The 18,490-nt window shown below is 37.7% G+C and overlaps 1 protein-coding gene across 1 annotated transcript in view; it reads left to right on the forward strand.

The window, feature by feature from the left end:
* Positions 1-3,463: 3,463 nt before the first annotated feature.
* PAPSS1 (3'-phosphoadenosine 5'-phosphosulfate synthase 1) overlaps positions 3,464-18,490 on the forward strand; it is a 151,388-nt gene continuing 136,361 nt past the window's right edge. Inside the window, exon 1 of the mRNA XM_061164249.1 lies at positions 3,464-3,579. The gene's annotated coding sequence lies outside the window, so the exon portion shown is untranslated. The remainder of the gene's footprint in view (positions 3,580-18,490) is intronic.

Genomic DNA, 18,490 nt, shown 5'->3' on the forward strand with positions numbered 1-18,490 from the left:
ACAATAAACTAGTGAATAGAGAAAAAAAGGAGCAGACTCACAGGAATAGACAAAAACTAGTGGTTGCCAGTGGTTAGAGGGAAAAGGGGGCAAAATAGGAGTAGGGGAGTAAGAGGTTAAAACTATTAGGTACAAAATAAGCTACGAGGTGGTGGGGGTTGCGAAATGATATAATCTCTTTGAAAAACCATTTGTTAGTTTCAACTAGGGTTATGTTTCATGATACAGCAATTCCACCTTTTATCCTCCAAAGAAATGAATGCATATACCCTCTCATTTGTAAATTATATTCATGGCAGCTTTATTCATAATATCCAAAAGATAAGAGAATGCAAGCACTTATCATACAAACAGATAAATAAATTGTGATAATTTATGTAATGGAATACTACCCATCAATTAAAACCAAGATAGTTCTAACACAAGAAGGAGAAATCTCACAGACACTCTGTTGTGTGAAAGAAGTCAGATACAAAAGAGGTCTAGTATGTGATTGTATTTATATACAGTTTAAGAACAAGCAAAACTAAGAGATGTTTTTAGAAGCCAGAATAGTGATCAACCCATCAGAGGAAAGAGTGAAAAGTGCATGAGACTCTTATAAGAAATATTCTATCATTTTATCTCAGTGGTGGTTATTAAGATACATACATATGTAAACATTCAAACTATAATGCTTACAATTAGTACATTTTATGCACTTCGCTATGTGTATGTTATTACTTGCTGAGTAAAATAAAGTTGATCAAATCTGCAATCAATCAATCAATAAGCTGTAAGGGCATATTGTACAATACAGGGAATGTAGCTGATATTTTATAATAGCTATAAATGGAGTATAGCCATTAAAATTGTGAATAACTATTATTGTATACCAATAGCATATAATACTGTACTTCAACAAAAGAAAGTAAAAACAAGTAAATGCCGAGAGTCCAGGGTGCATAACTTCTTCAGTAAACTGAGTTTCTAATACAGCTATTAACAAAAAAAGAAACTTTGGATGAACTTATTTGCAGGGAAGGAATGGAGACACAGATGTAGAGAAAGACTTGTGGATCCGGTAGGGGAAGGAGAGGGTGGGACGAAGAGGAAAAGTAGCATTGACATATATACACTATCATGTGTAAAATAGATAGCTGGTGGGAAGTTGCTATATAAGATAGGGAGTCCAGCCTGGCACTCTGTGATGACCTAGAGGGGTGCGGTGGGGGGACGAGAGGGAGGCTCAACAGGAAGGGGCTACATATGTAATCATGGCCAATTCACATTGCTGGATGGCAGAAACCAACACAACATTGTAAAGCAATCTTCCTTCAACTAAAAAATAAATGTAAAAAATTTTAAATGAAAAAAAAAAAAAGATAAAAGAAGCTTCTGAAATAGTAACTAAAATTAACTTTGCATATCCTATACATTTCACTTATGTTAATAAATAAGTCAGATGAAGTCCAAAATTCTGTTACTTATTTTAAATTTTATTTTATTTTTTGGCAGCACTGCACAGTATGCAGGATCTTCCCTGATCAGGGATCAAACCTGTGCCCTCTACAGTGGATGCATGAAGTCTTAGCCATTGGACCACCAGAGAAGTTCTGTTAAATTATTTTAAAAGGAGCAAACATCTAGATCCTGAGCTATTTGGGAGTTACGGCAATTTACATGTACAGTTGAGAGGCCCCGTCTTCCTGCCTTGCTCCCACCAGCTGCCTTTTTTTGAACACTCTTCATGTGACAGCGTGAAAAATGGATAAAAAGGTGGTCATTTGAAATTGTTTCTTTGGATTCCTTGGCAGAGGAACAAATGCACTGCTGAAAATATCACAAAGTGATATCACAAAGTGTTGTAAAAAAATAAAACTTTTTTATATAAACTATGGTTATTTTCATGGAAACAGTGATAGACTATTTTCTTAGACTCCAAAATCACTGCAGACTGTGACTGCAGTCATGAAATTAAAACATGCTTGCTCCTCGGAAGAAAAGCTATGACAAATCTAGACAACATATCAAAAAGCAGAGACATCGCTTTGCTGACAAAGGTACATATATTCAAAGCTATGGTTTTTTCAGTAGTCATGTATGGATGTGAGAGTTGGACCATAAAGAAGGCTGTGCACTGAAGAATTGATGCTTTTTAACTGTGCTGTTGGAGAAGACTCTTGAGAGTCCCTTGAATTGCAAGGAGATCAAACAAGTCAATCCTAAAGAAAATCAACCCTGCATGTTTATTGAAAGGATTGTTGCTGAAGCTGAAGCTCCAATACTTTGGCCACCTGATGTGAAGAGCCGACTCATTGGAAAAGACCCTGATGCTGGGAAAGACTGAAAGCAGGAGGAGAAAGGGGCAACAGAGGATGAGATGGTTGGATGGCATCATCGACTCAATGGACATGAGTTTTGAACAAATTCTGGGAGATAGTGAAGGACAGGGAAGCCTAGCATGCTGCAACTCATGGGGTTGCAAAGAGCTGGACACGACTGAGTGACTGAACAACAAAATGGTTATTTTAAGGTACTTAATACATTTTATTTGCTGAAAGAATGACCTTATTAACAAATGCTTTTTGATATTATGTTGATATGTTGATGCATAAGAATATAAGCTCTATCAGTTAACTGTGGGAGTTAACTTCAATTACCTTGCAAGATTTGAAACGGTTTATTGCATTTTAAAAAATTTTAGATAAAGCACAAGAATGTTGTTTTACCCTACTGATTAATTCTAACACCTAAGGTTATGCTTCCTACAAAGATCTATGGTTGGACTTTGGGTTGTAGAATTTCCACACCCTGTGCTTCTACATCATCCTGTTCTCTGCGGTTCATTTCATAGATTGCTAGAGTCTCTTAGAAGAAGGAAAATTAGTCAATTGTTTTGTTATTTCAGTATTTCTAGTAACTGAGGTGATAGCAATAGAAGTAATAAGCTTCTTTCATTGTGTTTTCACCCACACTTCTTTTTGCCCTTAGTTCTCAATATTATTTCTGCACAACTTTTGTAAGTTGTACTAAGCAATAAAATAATAAAAGTCTCAAGATATGGTCCACGTGTCCTAGGCAGTTTACATCTAAAGAATTAGTAAGACTCTCTGAGACTTGGCAGAGCCTTTCAAGTGGGATTTGCCTCAGTTCTGCTTTAAAGAACAAAGCTGTGATCAATGGCATATAGAGTACTCTCAATTTTCACACCATTGAACAGCTTGGTCTACCTTCAGTCCGTAATTTACTTCTGGAACTCTGAAGTATTTTGAGTGTGTTGTCATTCTGGATAAAATGAGCTGTGTAAATAACAGGTAAGGTGGAGACTGCCAACGGTCTACTAGATCCTATTCCACATTTTAAATTATAGACTTTCAGGTGAGGCCGTGGCTAACAGGCTAGGAGTGCCATTTCCAAACTTCCTTATAGCTAGTTACGGCCATGAATTTCAGGTCTGTGTAACAGAATGTAAACAGAAGTGATGTGTGCCATTTCCTGGTTCAGACTGTGAAATGCGACGTGTAAATTCCCCTATGCTCTTTCCCATCTCGGGGAGTCAAACATGGACCATGCTTGGACCAGGTCTCAACCATGTAGGTAAGTAAAACACCTAAATTATGGAGAAGAAACAAGAGTCATTCATTCTTGCAACTAATATTTACTGAAAGGTAGGCTCTAAATGCAGGCCGCGTTCTAAATTCTGGGGATACATCAGTGAACCAGAGACCAAAGTCTTCGCTCCCCTTGAGCTCAAATGGGCAATAAAGAATAAGTAAATATAAAGCATAGTTTGTTAGAAATAAATGTTAAGCAGAAAAATAAAATATAAAGCAAGGAAGGGAGATTTGAAATCCTGACTGGCTGTTAGGTGATCATAGGCAACTAAATGAGACAAAATAGTGGTATAGAGGAGAAGCTGTTGCATTCTGAAGGTTCTGAAGGCAGAGCCAGGGAGATTCGCCAGGGAACAGGAAACAAGGTGTGGGAGTGATCCAAAGCAGGAGTCAAGGTTAACACAAAGATATTTTTCCCTGAGGAGTTTGGCAAAATACTGTTGTTGTTGATTAAGGCTGGGAAGATAGTAGGAGGGTTTGGAGGGAAACATTCAAAACTCAGTTTTGAATATTGAGGTTGTGATGCCTATTAGATGCCAATGGGGGTGTTTCGTGATCAGTAAAATGTGGGTCTGAAGTTCACAAGAGAGATCCAGACCACCAGTGTTTGGGAGTCATCAATAGAGCTGTTATTGACTTCACTTTTGGCTGTGCTGGGTCTTCGTTGCCACACTGGCTTTTCTCTGGTCGCGGCGAGCCGGGGTCTCCTCTTGGGTTGCGGTGGGCGGGCTTCTCATTGCGGTGGCTTCTCTTGCTGGGAAGCACAGGCTCTAGGGCGCGCCGGCTCCGAGTTGCAGCTCCCAGGCTCCAGAGCACAGACTCACGAGTCGTGGTGCAGGGGCTTAGCTGCTCCGCAGCGGGTGGGATCTCCCCAGACCAGCGACAAACCTGTCTCTCCTGCATTGGCAGGCGAATTCTTTACCACTAAGCCACCAGGGAAGCCCTATTTCTTTTTTATGAATGTAAATATTTTTTTATTTTACTATTTAATACCACAAGACCAGATGAGATGACCTAGGGAATGAGTGATACAGAAAGCAGAAATAGCCCAAGGACTGAACTCTGTACCTTTAGAGGTATGGCTGATGAGGGACAACTAGCCCCACCTCCAAAAATTGAGAAGGAGCAGCAAAAATGATAGGAGGTATACAGTGTCATTTAAACATATTCAAAGTTTGCCTGGGGCTTTCCCAGGTGGCGCTGTGGTAAAGAACCCACCTGCCAATGCAGGAGAGGTAAGAGATGTGGGTCCAACCCCTGGATCAGGAAAATCCCTTGGAGAAGGGCATGGCAACCCGCTCTAGTATTCTTGCCTGGAGAATCCCGTGGACAGAGGAGCCTGTCCTCCAGTCCATAGCATCGCGCCGAGTTGAACATAACTAAAGTGACTTAGAATGCAACCATGCATACTGATGGATAGATAAAGGCAACGGAATACCACTCGGTCATAAAAAAGAATAAAATTGTGCCATTTGCAACAACAAGGATGGACCTGGAGGGTGAGGTAAGTCAGACAGAGAAAGACAAATACTGTGTGCTTTCATTTAGATTAGACTCTAAAAAACCAAAGCAAACATGAATAAAACAAAATAGAAACAATCTCCATCATTGATATGGAGAACAAAGTAGTGGTTATCAGTGGGGAGAGGGATGAGAGGAGGGACAAGATAGGAGCAGGCAGTTAAGAAGTACAAACTACTACGTATAAAATAAATAAGCTAGACGGATATATTATAAAACACAGAAGATGTAGCCAATGTTTTATAATGACTAAGTAGAGGATAATGTATAAGAATAATGAATCACGAAGTTGAACACCTGAAACTAATACAATATTGTAAATGAACTAAAAATTTTTTTAAAGAAGAACACACTCACAGTTATAGGCTGTGTGTTTGTGCGTGTGTGTGTGTGTGTGTGTGTGTGTGTTAGAGATTAAGGCATACTTCCTTAGATTCCATCTTGCATGCTATTCTTTCTCTAGAGACCTGGGTTGATGACATCAGTCTCTACACTTTGACCTGAGGCATCATTTCTAGTGATTCATTATATTACTTTGGTGTGTTTTGAAGAAATCCTTGGTTTGTCTGGTCATCTGGGTTTTGCTTCTTCCCTTTTGCCATTTTTTTTTTCAAATAAGGGGTAGACAGGGGAGAGGGAATGATACCCAAAGGGGAGGTAGGAAGTCTAACTTCCTGTGCATTTATGTGTATTTCTGACCGGAGTGTATGTATGGGGGACAGAATGTCCAGGGAGTCTGTAAAAGGGCAGATTTTGAATACTCACAGAAGGAAGCATAGCCGGGTTACCTGAGCTTGGTACTTCAGATTACAGGCACTGATTTACAAGACATGGCAAAAAGATGGAAAGGAAATACACTGAAAATTCTGCAACAACTATGCTTCAGGTCTAAGCCTTTTATCTTTTTGATTTTTCTATATTCTATAATTTTTGTACAGTGAACATTTATTATTAGAATGTGTTGGATTCCCAAACTGGGGGAAAAAAGAAAACAACTAAAGAACTTTGGTTTTAGTTCTACCACTTCCTAATTCTGTGACCTTGGGCAAATTTTTAAATATTGCTTAGCCTTAGTCCTCTTGTTCTTAAAATGTGAATAAATCAGTTAATTGAGTGGATTAAATGAGATAATATATAAAAAATGCTTAGTATACATTAAGAACCTGGCATATAATAGGGTCCAATGAATTATCTTATCATCATATTCATTTTTATTACTAGGGGATACGCTGGCAGTAACGACTTATATATAGGAGTAGTTGATTATTCCAAAGACATTAAATGATAAGAACTTTTTCAGATAGCGCATTGCAGTTCTCAGGAAACTAAGTACAAGAAGACTAAAAATAAATCCTACACCCTTTTTTTACAGGGGGCCTTCAGATAGAAATTCATTTTAAATCTGAGAAAAACTATGTATTTTAAGCAGTATCTTCTTATCATAGGTGATTATGTACTCTCCAGATTTTTCTCGTGAATCATAATAATTATATCTACTTTTAAAATCAGACCAATATTTGTTACTAGTGGTCATAATGCCAGCACCAATAGTTATTATTTGATTATTCAAAGAGAGTCCCAGGTCAAGCTCTCAGTTCTTGTGAAAATGCCTCTTTTGGAATCAAATCCTTAAACCCATCCAATCGGGAACTCTAATTCTTAAGATTTTAAATTTGTTTGTTAAAAACCTACAGATAATTTCACTTCACTTTGGAATATGTTTTTCCTTTCACAGTTGAATATGGACTATTCTGATTCCTTAGAATTTACATATTAAGAGAAATAAAGCCATATTAAATTTCTGGCTAAGGACGTTTTCAACTTCCTTAATTTTAGTCATTCATCTTACCACTTTAGCTTTCCTGCTGGCTGTAAGCAGCTTCCTCCCTCTGACTATCACAAAGCACTAGCCTGAAATGTTGTGGTTTTTTTTCCCCTTGCTCTTCAGATTTTGTGACTTCCATCTTCATGTCTTGAAAAGTCTCTGGCTTATTCATTATTAAGTGGTGGATATTGTTACTCTCAGAATTTTCATTAAAACTGTGTATAAATCTGAAAAAGAGTCTTTGGGTCATCTACTTGGAAATCCTGATTTTAGTGTTCATCTATATTCTAGAGCCATGAATCCTCATTTCTTATTAGTAAATATTTTGTTATTGCCATTTATGTTCTTATTTTTTAAATTATAGTTTACTTGCAAACCAGGCCTGATGTATTTAAAGAGTTTGCTTCATGAAATATGTGTTGGTGCGTATTCCTTTTAGAGCAAAAAAAAATGATGGAGGATTTTTAAAAATAATACCTTTTAAAGAATTTGAACTGCAGGTATGTCGTGAAGTCCTTAATTTTCAAATACTTTTGTATCCTCAAAGCCTAACAGAGAGCGTGGTCCTTGCAGGTCCTTGGTGAGGGCTTGTTGTTCAGTCACTCAGTCGTGTCCAACTCCTTGTGACCCAAGGACTGCAGCAAGTCAGGCGTCCCTGTCCTTCCCTATCTCCTGAAGTTTGCTCAGACTCAAGTCCGTTGAATCAGTGATGCCATCCAACGATCTCATTCTCTGATGTCCCCTTCTCCTCCTGCCCTCAGTCTTTCCCAGCATCCTGGTCTTTTCCAATGAGTCAGTTCTTTGTATCAGGTGGCCAAAGTATTGGAGCTTCAGCATCAGTCCTTTCAACGAATATTCAGGGTTGATTTCCTTTAGGATTGACTAATTTGATTTCCTTGCTGTCCAAGGGACTCTTATTAGTGCTAAAGTAACCATTTCCTTTGGTTAAAAATCTGCCTATGTACTTTATTTGATAATATGTGGATCTGTATTATCAGCCTTCCAGCATATTAAACCATCTTGGTGATTTTTAAAAAGCCAATGCTCAGGCCCCACAGCAGGCCAATTCAGTACCTAATTTTGTATTATTTAAAAGGTTTCCAGGTGATTCTAATGTGTGCTGGGGTTGAGAATCACTTACACAGGTCAGAGATTTTGGAAATTTATTTTAACCTTTACCTGATTGCATGCTTTCATTTTGCAATCATTTATATTTAATAACCTAGGCTGCCTATGAGATTTAATATAAGCATTTGCCTAATCTTTTCTTTTTTAAGCCAAGAAAAAAATAGTTTCTCTACCTTCTCCTCCTTCCCACTTTTATTCAGTACATTTAAAAATTCAATGTGAGAAAGTAAGAGATCGTGTAGGTTACAGAGTTTTGCTTTCTTAGCTGTAGTTTTAGCCCCTGGGCTTATATGGTAACGGTATGGAAATTAGCTCTAGAAACGATAGCTGACAAGTACATGTGCATAGTTATTGAAGCCCTCTTTTACAAATGCTATTTGTTATTCAACAAATAGTGACTTTGGGACTTGAAAAATTCAGTTAGAAAGTGAAGTTAAAATTTAAAAGTTATTTAAAGTTCAAGGAGATTTTCCCTTCAAAGGCAAGGCAAAGTTAAATTAAAGGGTTTAAAATCATAGTTCTGAGTGTGATGTTTTTAAAAAGACTTATTTTTGTAGCTTGTTTAGGGTATAGTTTTGCCTATGATTATAAACACTGCCTTCTAATCTCTTTTCTTCCAGAAGCCTAGCCTGTTTTTATGACTCAAGGATAAGAAGCACCAGAATTACAGGGCTTTTTGATGTCCTTTTGTAGTAAAACATTGCGTTTTTTCCATAGTAAATGAAACAGCTACAAAGATTATGTTTCCACTTGTAAGATAAATAGATGCATAATTATAGTAGTTTTAAAAAGAACGATGCCACACAAGAATATAAACAAGAAAATGCTTATTTAGTAGATAAAAACATGCTATCAGTAGAGTACAAAATTTTGAGAAAATATTTGTTCTATAGAAAGTAGCATTAGTGGAAAATCATGGAAAATAGGTTTATTCAAATTATAAACAAGTACCTTTTTACTAAATTTATCAGGTCCAAAGTAAGAGAAAAATCGACGATATTTTAAAGGAAAAATCTAGTCAGCCAAACTAGATCACTCAGACTACCTAGATTAGACTTAGTTAAATTAGCAGGATAATTACCAGTGTTGAATTTATATTTATACTTTATTACACTATTGTCATTCTTTTTTTTATTACCATGCATGATCATAATTTCACTATCTAGTAAATAATTCCAAAATTTAATTTTTTTTTATCTTAAATAGAATAACAACCTTAGTATTTCTTGTTAAGATTATAATACTTAAATTGAGTTGAACTACCTAATGGTTTGGTCAGTATCTACCCATGACAATAAAGCAATTATCCTCCAATTAAAAAGAAATTTAAATTAAAAGAAAATCTACCCATGGGTTTTGAGGTGAGTGTGAGTGTTAGTCGCTCAATCTTGTCTGACTCTTTGCAACCCATGGACTATGGCCCACCAGGCAAGAATACTGGAGTGGGTTGCCATGCCCTTCTGCAGGGGAGCTTCCCGACCCATGAATCAAACCTGGGTCTCCTGCATTGCAGGCAGATTCTTTATCATCTGAGCCACCAGGGAAGCCCATCTAAAAGCTAAACTTTGATTTATCCTGTGTACGTGAATTATGCTTCGTTCTGTGTTTTCCCTCATACCTTTCAATGTATTTGTGTAAACTAAATGAATGAAACGCTTTAAAATTTTTGGAACTTTTTCAATATTATAGAAAGCACATCTGTAAAATGTATTATAAATGCACATGTATGGCATTTTCTCCCACAGTCATGAACTCTGTTTATCTAAAACTCATACCCTCCCCACTCTACTACCATGCATTGGGTTCATGAATATCCTCCAAGTCAACCCAGACAGACCTGACTCATTTCTTCAATGACCATATATTACATACAGGTCTATTAAAGTTTATTTAACCATCACCCTATGGGCAAACATTTAGATCACTTCGAATTTTTACTATTAGATAATGCAGCAAAGAGCATATATATGCTTACACAGTTCTGTAATTATCTCTCAAGGACAGAATCCAAGAGACAGATTTGCTAGGTCAGAGGATGTACATTTTAAATTTGACAAGTATTGTCCGTGCATAAGAGTCCCTATTTGTCCACAGTCTACTAAAAACAATTGGAAGGAACTGTAAATGACTAATGACAGAGAAACAAATAATTATGGTACTACTATAGATGAATTATTATACAGATATTTATAGGTAGATTATTGTATAAGTATTAAAATAAGTATGAAGGAGGTCTTATAACATGAAAATGTTTATAATATGATACCAAGGTAAAAAGTATAATACTTTATATGTAAAATTGTATATTTATGGGGATGAGAAATATAAGAGTTATATGAAAAAAGGAAAAACTGTTTCTTTGGGTGGTAAAAGTATAGACAATCCCCCCCCCAGCTTTTTATTTTGTTTTCTGTTACTATTATGTTGTTTCTACAATAAATATAATAAAAACTATAGCCTTTAAATAACTAACAGGAACCATCAATATAAAAATTAATTCTTATCAGATTTATTGATATCTTAATCTAATCTTGATTTACTATTTGTCCCTTCAGATAGGCATTGAAAAATTTTGTGTGTGTTCTTGTTGGGACTGGGTGCCTTAAAGAGATGGTCCTTTAATAGCAAATGCCACAATGCTAAAAAAAAAAAAAAAATCACTGGTGCATCACATTGTGGAAATTATTGGTATGGTGCCAACCCAATAGATTCAGCACATTTGTCTTGAATTTAGACAAATGTTCATTTGTTTAAATTTTCCTTTGTCTGAGAAGGTCATAAACAAAATTTTCAAATTTTTTCTTCAGTAAGTAGTATTTTCAAATTGTAATGATAAAAACCAAAGTTCAAGGATGATAAAATAGTAGAATTATGATGAAAAATATCTTTGCCAATCCTGAAGCAGGTTTTGAAGGATAAGAAGGCGTTGGCCAGGTACAGAGGAAATGGACCCAGATATTGAAGTCATAGCTTGACCCAAAAGATGAGAGCAGGCATGGCCCAGAGTGGACAGGGTTCTGAGATAGCCATTTAACTCAAACAGAAGGTGCTTTTTGTGATGAAATGGAAAATAAGGCTAGATAGGTAGAAGTCTAGCCTCTAGGGGAGAGGAGGACAGGCTTTGAAAGCCAGGAAAACAATGAGTTTGGATTGAATACGTTAAATTGGATTGATTGAAATAAGGAGAAACTTTAAGATCCTTAGCCAGGAAGAGAAAGAGTGAACAACTGTTTTTACCGGGATCGGGAGGCATGTTCTTATCCAGTTCTGTGGAAGAGGCAAGAAGGAGTATGTGCAGTTTAAAAACAAAACAGTATTTTGTCTCATTGCTTTATTTTTTTATATTAACCTATGAACTTTATTTTTGTCTCATTGCTTTAAATTGTTTTTAGCCACACAGTTTGCTTCATTTCAGTCTCCAAATAATATTAAAAACAATACATGGTTTTTGTTTGCTTATCAAATGCAATCATGATTAAACATTGTTGAAAAACACAGAATATAAGCTCATGTATAAGCTACTATTTGATAGTATAATTAAAATAATGGGCTACAATCAATAGTTATAATTAAAAAAAAACTTTCCCTATGGCCAGTCTCACTCACTATTTCTAATTTTTTCCCTGTGTCTTGTGGTATTTATTTTTATACATGAGAATTACATGTTTATGCTGATATAATTTATTATATCTATTTATACATGGTCTATTGACTTTTCACATTGGTAAGTGAGGGTTTAACTCTCTTATACAATCAGCTTATTTTCTTTCCCTCCAACCTCCCAATATAATCAGATCACAGATTTGGCTAAATTTTATTATGTGTTTACATTATTTTGACTGTCTACACATAATTCACTGCTGAAACTAGGAGTGTACCATGATCATGCTTCTTTTCGTTTCCTCTGGAGTCAACAGTTGTATCAATTGTTCATTTGGTAATCTTCCAAATAATTTTTCTAAATATGGCCCAATAGTTGTCAAATAATCTGAGTTCCATTTCAAATTTATTTCCAGAAACTTTTGTTCTCCTGCTCCAATCTTGAATGGTTGCTTTCTAGCCATAGTTGATGATTTGTATGTTTATTTGAGACTGCATGCCTGACGGTGGCTTTGAATTTGCAGAATATTCTCAGGGGTCACTCAATTTCTACGCAGAGACCCTCAAATCTTGTGCCTGGCTACAGGTGTTTGAGGATCTGGATGGGGAAACAGGGCTGGTGAAAGGGTGATTGTATGTTTCTCCCATAAATATACAAACTTCGCTTAATCCACCTATTTTCAGCCCCTTGGCTCCTCTTGAGCTTTTCTGAACCTTTCTCTCCTTAAGCTCAGAACCTTTTTGATTCATGTTCTGAAGGAATCAATCTCATGTCTGAGGTTTTGGAAGAGGAAGTCATTAGGCTTTTTGGGGTCTAACTGCTTCATGTGCAGGCTTTCAAACGATTCTTTGAATTCCAGATCTGTGCCTCACTGTCCTTCTGTACAACCAAATTCCTGAGTTTGGTTTTTCCTCCTTTTTGGAAGAAATTAGGTTCAATTTTCTCCACTCTCCTAATTCATCAGCTTTCCATCCTACAAAACCTGTTGCTATCTCCTATCCCCTGGTGTCTTCTCTCCTGTTTTTTTTTTTTTCTTTTTCAGTCCTTTAGACCTATTTATTTTAAATATTATTATTATCATTTTAATAGGAATTCAGGAGAGAATGGAAGTGATACATCCATTCAATTTATCATATGGAATCAGAAATCCCCATTTACATTTTAAATCCTGTGATAGTAGTATACTATTTTCTCTTATTCATTACGAAACTTATTTTTTCAAAGATAGTTTTGGCAGAAATATGTCATGAATTGAGTCATCCTACTCTTTTTTTTAACGATTTATTTATTTTTGGCTGCACTGGGTCTGTATTGCTGCGCAAGGGCTTTCCCCAGCTGTGGTGAGCAGAGGCTGCCCTCTGCTTAGGTTTGCAGGCTTCTCATTGCTCGTCTCCTCTTGTTGCAGTTGTGCCACATGAACTTAGTTGCCCCCAAGGCATGTGGGATCTTCCTGGTCCAGGAAGATCATTCTCTTTACGGTCTTTTCATTTCACTGGTGCCTCCTCATAATTTGTTACATTGACTCAAATACAACATTCCTAGGTTTGCAAGTATCATTCCTCTCCATATTCTTCAGTTCCTCTAAAATTGCATTTCTCAAGAAACTCACATTAATTGTTCTAACTTCTCTATGTAATTGTATTTTTGGAGAATAGAGTGACTGCATGATGCGAAACTGTCAAAGTCAGAACAAGACAATGGTTGGGGTTACCTGTTTTTATACACATAACTCCAAAATTTTATAATAATTTTCTTTTAAAATCCCTAACTCAATACCACATGTACCTGCCTTCATCTCTGAAATTGTCTATGCACTTAGTATAGGAAGCAATAAAGGAAAGAATAAATAATAGATAATAATGAGTTAATTAATATAACGTTGATATAAAATAAGGTGATAACAGTTGATATATAATATAAATCATATTTAAGAAATAAACACTGAAGGAAGAAAACAAAAGCATTTCCCATACACCAAGAGCTAGTATAGTGGTTCTTCATCATCATTTCTAGTACTTAGGGTGACAGATTATTACTCTAATATAATATATATTATAATATATTATAATACCCTAATATAATGTACTATCTATATTGAAAACATTTGACATTTGAGATGCCAGACTACTGATATTATTTTTTTTTGTTCACTGAATTGACTGTTGGTAATGCCCTTGGTGGCTTAGCTGGTAAAGAATATGCCTGCAATGCGGGAAACCTGGGTTCGATCCCTGGGTTGGGAAGATGCCCTGGAGAAGGGAATGGCCACCCATTCCAGTATTCTGGCCTGGAGAACTTCATGGACTGTATAGTCCGTAGGGTCACAAAGAGTCGGACACTACTGAGCTACTTCCACTTTCACACTTTCAATGTGTAAGTGTCATTAAATTTGCTCTAGTGTTCATATTTTTTGAGTTTAGTTTCATGCATGATAGGCCAAAACTACCTGTGTGTGTATACTCAGAAAGCAATATGGAAAAAGGAAAATTTCAATCAATCATGTACTATGAAAGTGAAGTTGCTCAGTCATGTCCGACTCTTTATGACCCCACAGACTGTAGCCTACCAGGTTCCATCCGTCCATGGGATTTTCCAGGCAAGAGTACTGGAGTGGGTTGCCATTTCCTTCTCCAGAGGAAATTCCCGACCCAGGGGTCGAACCCGGGTCTACCCTCATTGTAGGCAGACGCTTTACCATCTGAGCCACCAGGGAAGCCTCAGTCATCTACTGCTGCTGCTGCTGTCACTTCAGTCGTGTCCGACTCTGTGTGACCCCATAGACGGCAGCCCACCAGGCTCCCCCGTCCCTGGGATTCTCCAAGCAAGAACACTGGAGTGGGGTGCCATTTCCTTCTCCAATGTGTGAAAGTGAAAAGGGAAAGTGAAGTCACTCAGTGTGTCCGACTCCTAACACCAAATCCTCAATTATAACCCTTACAGCAGAGTTATCTTTGAATAAAGTGGGAGCTCAGTACATATTTGCTCCCTTTTTTTTGTTTTGTTGCAATTTGTTAAGGGCTCTCGTAAACAAAATGTAGGTAAACCATGAGGGCATTTATCTAACTTAGTGTACATATATCATGTTAGAATGATTATTTATTTGATACATAAAGATAGGAATGGATGTCCTTATTCTGAACTGGAAATCATTATTCTGCTAGGAATTCTTCACACAGTTTCCAGTTAATCTTGTAAATTATCAGCTCACTTTATATCTTTTAGGTTCTTCTAAATTGTGTCTTGTTTTCCAAAACTTTAGATAATAGAAGGCTTATAGCTTAGTCAGGATGCTATCTGCCTCACTCTCAGCAATCTTTCTGCCTTGTTGACCTTCCTCTACACCTTCCAGCATAAATGCCTGTTTTTCTCCAAGTCTTACTTCCTGACCACGGAGTACAGCTTGGAAAAAATAGACAAAGCTCATTGGCTCTAAAACTACTTAGTGATTTCCAACATTAGCTCAGTTTTACTCCCTAGATAACTTCCTTACCAACTGATCTCAAAGATTATTCCCAACTTCTATTACTTTTATCAGGCTTATCTCTGTAGGTGTATGCCCCTTATCTCTTATCAGAGAAAATGACAACAGCAGCTGCCACTTGCTGAGTGCTTTACAACACAACTACACAGAAGATCTTTTATTCCCTTTCTGTAGGTGAGGACAACCTCAGAGAGGAAAAGAAGCATACCTGAGGGCACACAGCTCATCAGACTGCGTCTGATTCATGCCTTACTCTCTTTTTCTTTGTTCTTCCTTTTATTATCTTTTAAAGTATAATATTTTACATGTACAAAAGTACATAATGTATCAGTTCAGTTCAGTCGCTGAGTCGTGTCCGACTCTTTGCGACCCCATGGATTGCAGCACACCAGGCCTCGCTGTCCATCACCAACTCCTGGAGTTTACCCAAACTCAGGTCCATTGAGTCAGTGATGATATCCAACCATCTCATCCTCTGTCGTCCCCTTCTCCTCCTGCCCTCAATCTTTCCCAGCATCAGGTTCTTTTCAAATGAGACAGCTCTTCCCATCAGCTGGCCAAAGTATACATATGTATACATAATGTATACATAATTGTTAAAGCTACATAATAAAATGAGTGTCCACGATCTCATCATCTAGTTTGGGGACTAGCACATCATCAGTACTGTTGCATCTCCCTATGTGTTCCTCCCTTTCCCACCCTCAGGCCTCTCCCACTACTCAGAAAGGTTACTGCTGTTTTCCGTTTTCTATTTATTTTTTCCTTGCTATTTTTAAACATTTTATTTCAAAATAATTTAAGACACAGAGAAGATTAAAGAATATTGCCCCAAATTTCTGTATACCCTTCACTAAATTAAACAATTATCATTTGCCACATTTGTTTTCTCATTTTGTGTCTCTGTGCCCATGGTTATTGTTGTCATTTCTGAACCATTTGAAAATAAGTTGTAGATATTATACCTCTTTGCCTCTACATACTTGGGTATATATTTTCTAAAACAAGGACAGCCAGTTAACAAAATTGGAAAATTTAACACTGATGCGTTGCTATGTTTAACCTATAGCCCATTTTCAACTTTCACCAGTTATCCTATAAATATCCTTTGTAGCCATCCTGGTCTACCCTGGTGCTTCAGTGATAAAGAATCTGCCTGCCAATGTAGGAGATGTTGGTTTGATTCCTGTGTTGGGAAGATCCCCTGGAGAAGGAAACGGCCACCCACTCCAGTATCCTTGCTTGGGGAATCTCATGGATAGAAAGAGCCTGGTGGTGGTGGTTTAGTTGTTAAGTTGAGTCTGACTTTTGCGACCCCATGGACTGTAACCTGCCAGGCTCCTCTGTCCATGGGATTCTCCAGGAAGAACACTGGAGTGGATGGCCATTTCCTTCTCCAGGGATCTTCCTGACCCAGGAATCAAACCCAGGTCTCTTGCATTGCAGGCAGATTCTTTTCCAACTGAGCTACGATCAAATCTACTGGTAGGCTGCAATCCTTGCAGTCACAAAAAAGTTGGACACGACTTAGTGACTAAACAACAACAAGCCACGCTACTGTTACCAAAAGAGGAGTCTCTGGGGTCTGACTGCTTATTGCTCAAAAGCCAATAAACAGGCCAAGTTGGTGGAAAGGAAAATTTGCTTTATTTCAGATGCCAGCAACTGGGGAGGATGGTGGCGGACATCTGTCCAAAGACTGACTCTCCCCTTCCCCACCCCACTGGCAACCAGTGGGGCAAGAGATTTTATAGACAGAAGAGGGGGGAGGGTTACATGCAGAAACAGCACAGACAGTCATCTTCTAACTGGTCATCAGCGGTCTGACCAGCGTCATCTTGACTGTTTTAGGAACAGTTAATCTTCACTTCCAGGGTCCATTTGTTCCCATTTCGTTGAGGCAGATTCTCAGAATTGTGGCAGCTTCTGTCCTGGGTACAGTCTGGTCATTAAATAGTTAACTTCTTCCACCTGGTGTTTTTGTATCTGTGACAGCTCACAGGATATGGCTCAGAATATTGTCTACAGCCCTTGGGAAAGAACTAAAGGTCCCTGACTATGCTTAATGACTACATGATTATTAGTTGGTCTCCTTTGGCTGTTTCCCTTTTTTCCTGGATTTCTCATTTTTCTGATTAAACTTATTCTTTGACTAGTTTTTCACAGACAAAAGGCATGCAGAGGACATGGGGTGGGGGGCAAGGACCATAGGGTTCCACTCCATTTCACTCCTCCACCCCCCAAGCCCATCCCCCCACCACAGGATCTAGTCTAGGATCCCCCCATTCCAGGATCACATATTGTTACTTAGCGGAATTATCTCTTCAGCCTCACTTAGTCTAGAACAATTCCCCAGTCAGTCTTTGTGTTTTTTGACCCTGACATACTCAAACAGTTCACGTCAATTATTTTGTAGACTGTCCATCAGTGTGGCTTTTCTTCATGATTTTCTTCACGGAATGTTTCTTCACAATTAGACTTAGGTAATAACTTTTTTGGCAGGAATATTATGAGTGAGGTTGTGTCCTTTTCTATGTAACACTCCGGAAGCATATGGTGTCATTATTCTCTATTTTTGGTAATGTCAACTTTGATTACTTGGTTATGGTGATACCTTCCAGGTTTACCATCTCTAAAAGCACTATTTCCCTCTTTGTAATTAATAAGTAATTTGTAGAGAGAGACTTTGAGACTATGTAGCTATCTTATTCATAAAATTTCAACCCAATAGCTTTGGCATCCATTGACATTTTTGTCTGAATCAATTATTATTGTCAGTTCAGTTCAGTCGCTCAGTCGTATCCAACTCTTTGCGACCCCGTGGACTGCAGCACGCCAGGCCTCCCTGTCCATCGCCAACTCCTGGAGTTTACTCAAACTCATATCCATCGAGTCGGTGATGCCATCCAACCATCTCATCCTCTGTTGTTCCCTTCTCCTACTGCTTTCAATCTTTCCCAGCATCAGAGTCTTTTCTAATGAGTCAGTTCTTCACATCAGGTGCCTAAAGTATTGGAGTTTCAGCTTCAGCATCAGTCCTTCCAATGAATATTCAGGACTGATTTCCTTTAGGATGGACTGGTTTGATCTCCTTGCAGTCCAAGGGATTCTCAACAGTCTTTTCCAACACCACAGTTCAAAAGCATCAATTCTTTGGCACTTAGCTTTCCTGATAGTCCAACTCTCACATCCATACATGACCACTGGAAAAACCATAACTTTGACTAGACTGACCTTTGTTGGTTTAGTAATGTCTCTGATTTTTAATATGCTGTCTAGGTTGGTCATAACTTTTCTTCCAAGGAGCAAGCATCTTTTAATTTCATGGCTGCATTCAC

The sequence above is a fragment of the Dama dama genome, chromosome 17 (assembly GCF_033118175.1).
Source record: "Dama dama isolate Ldn47 chromosome 17, ASM3311817v1, whole genome shotgun sequence".
Taxonomy (NCBI): Eukaryota; Metazoa; Chordata; class Mammalia; order Artiodactyla; family Cervidae; genus Dama; species Dama dama.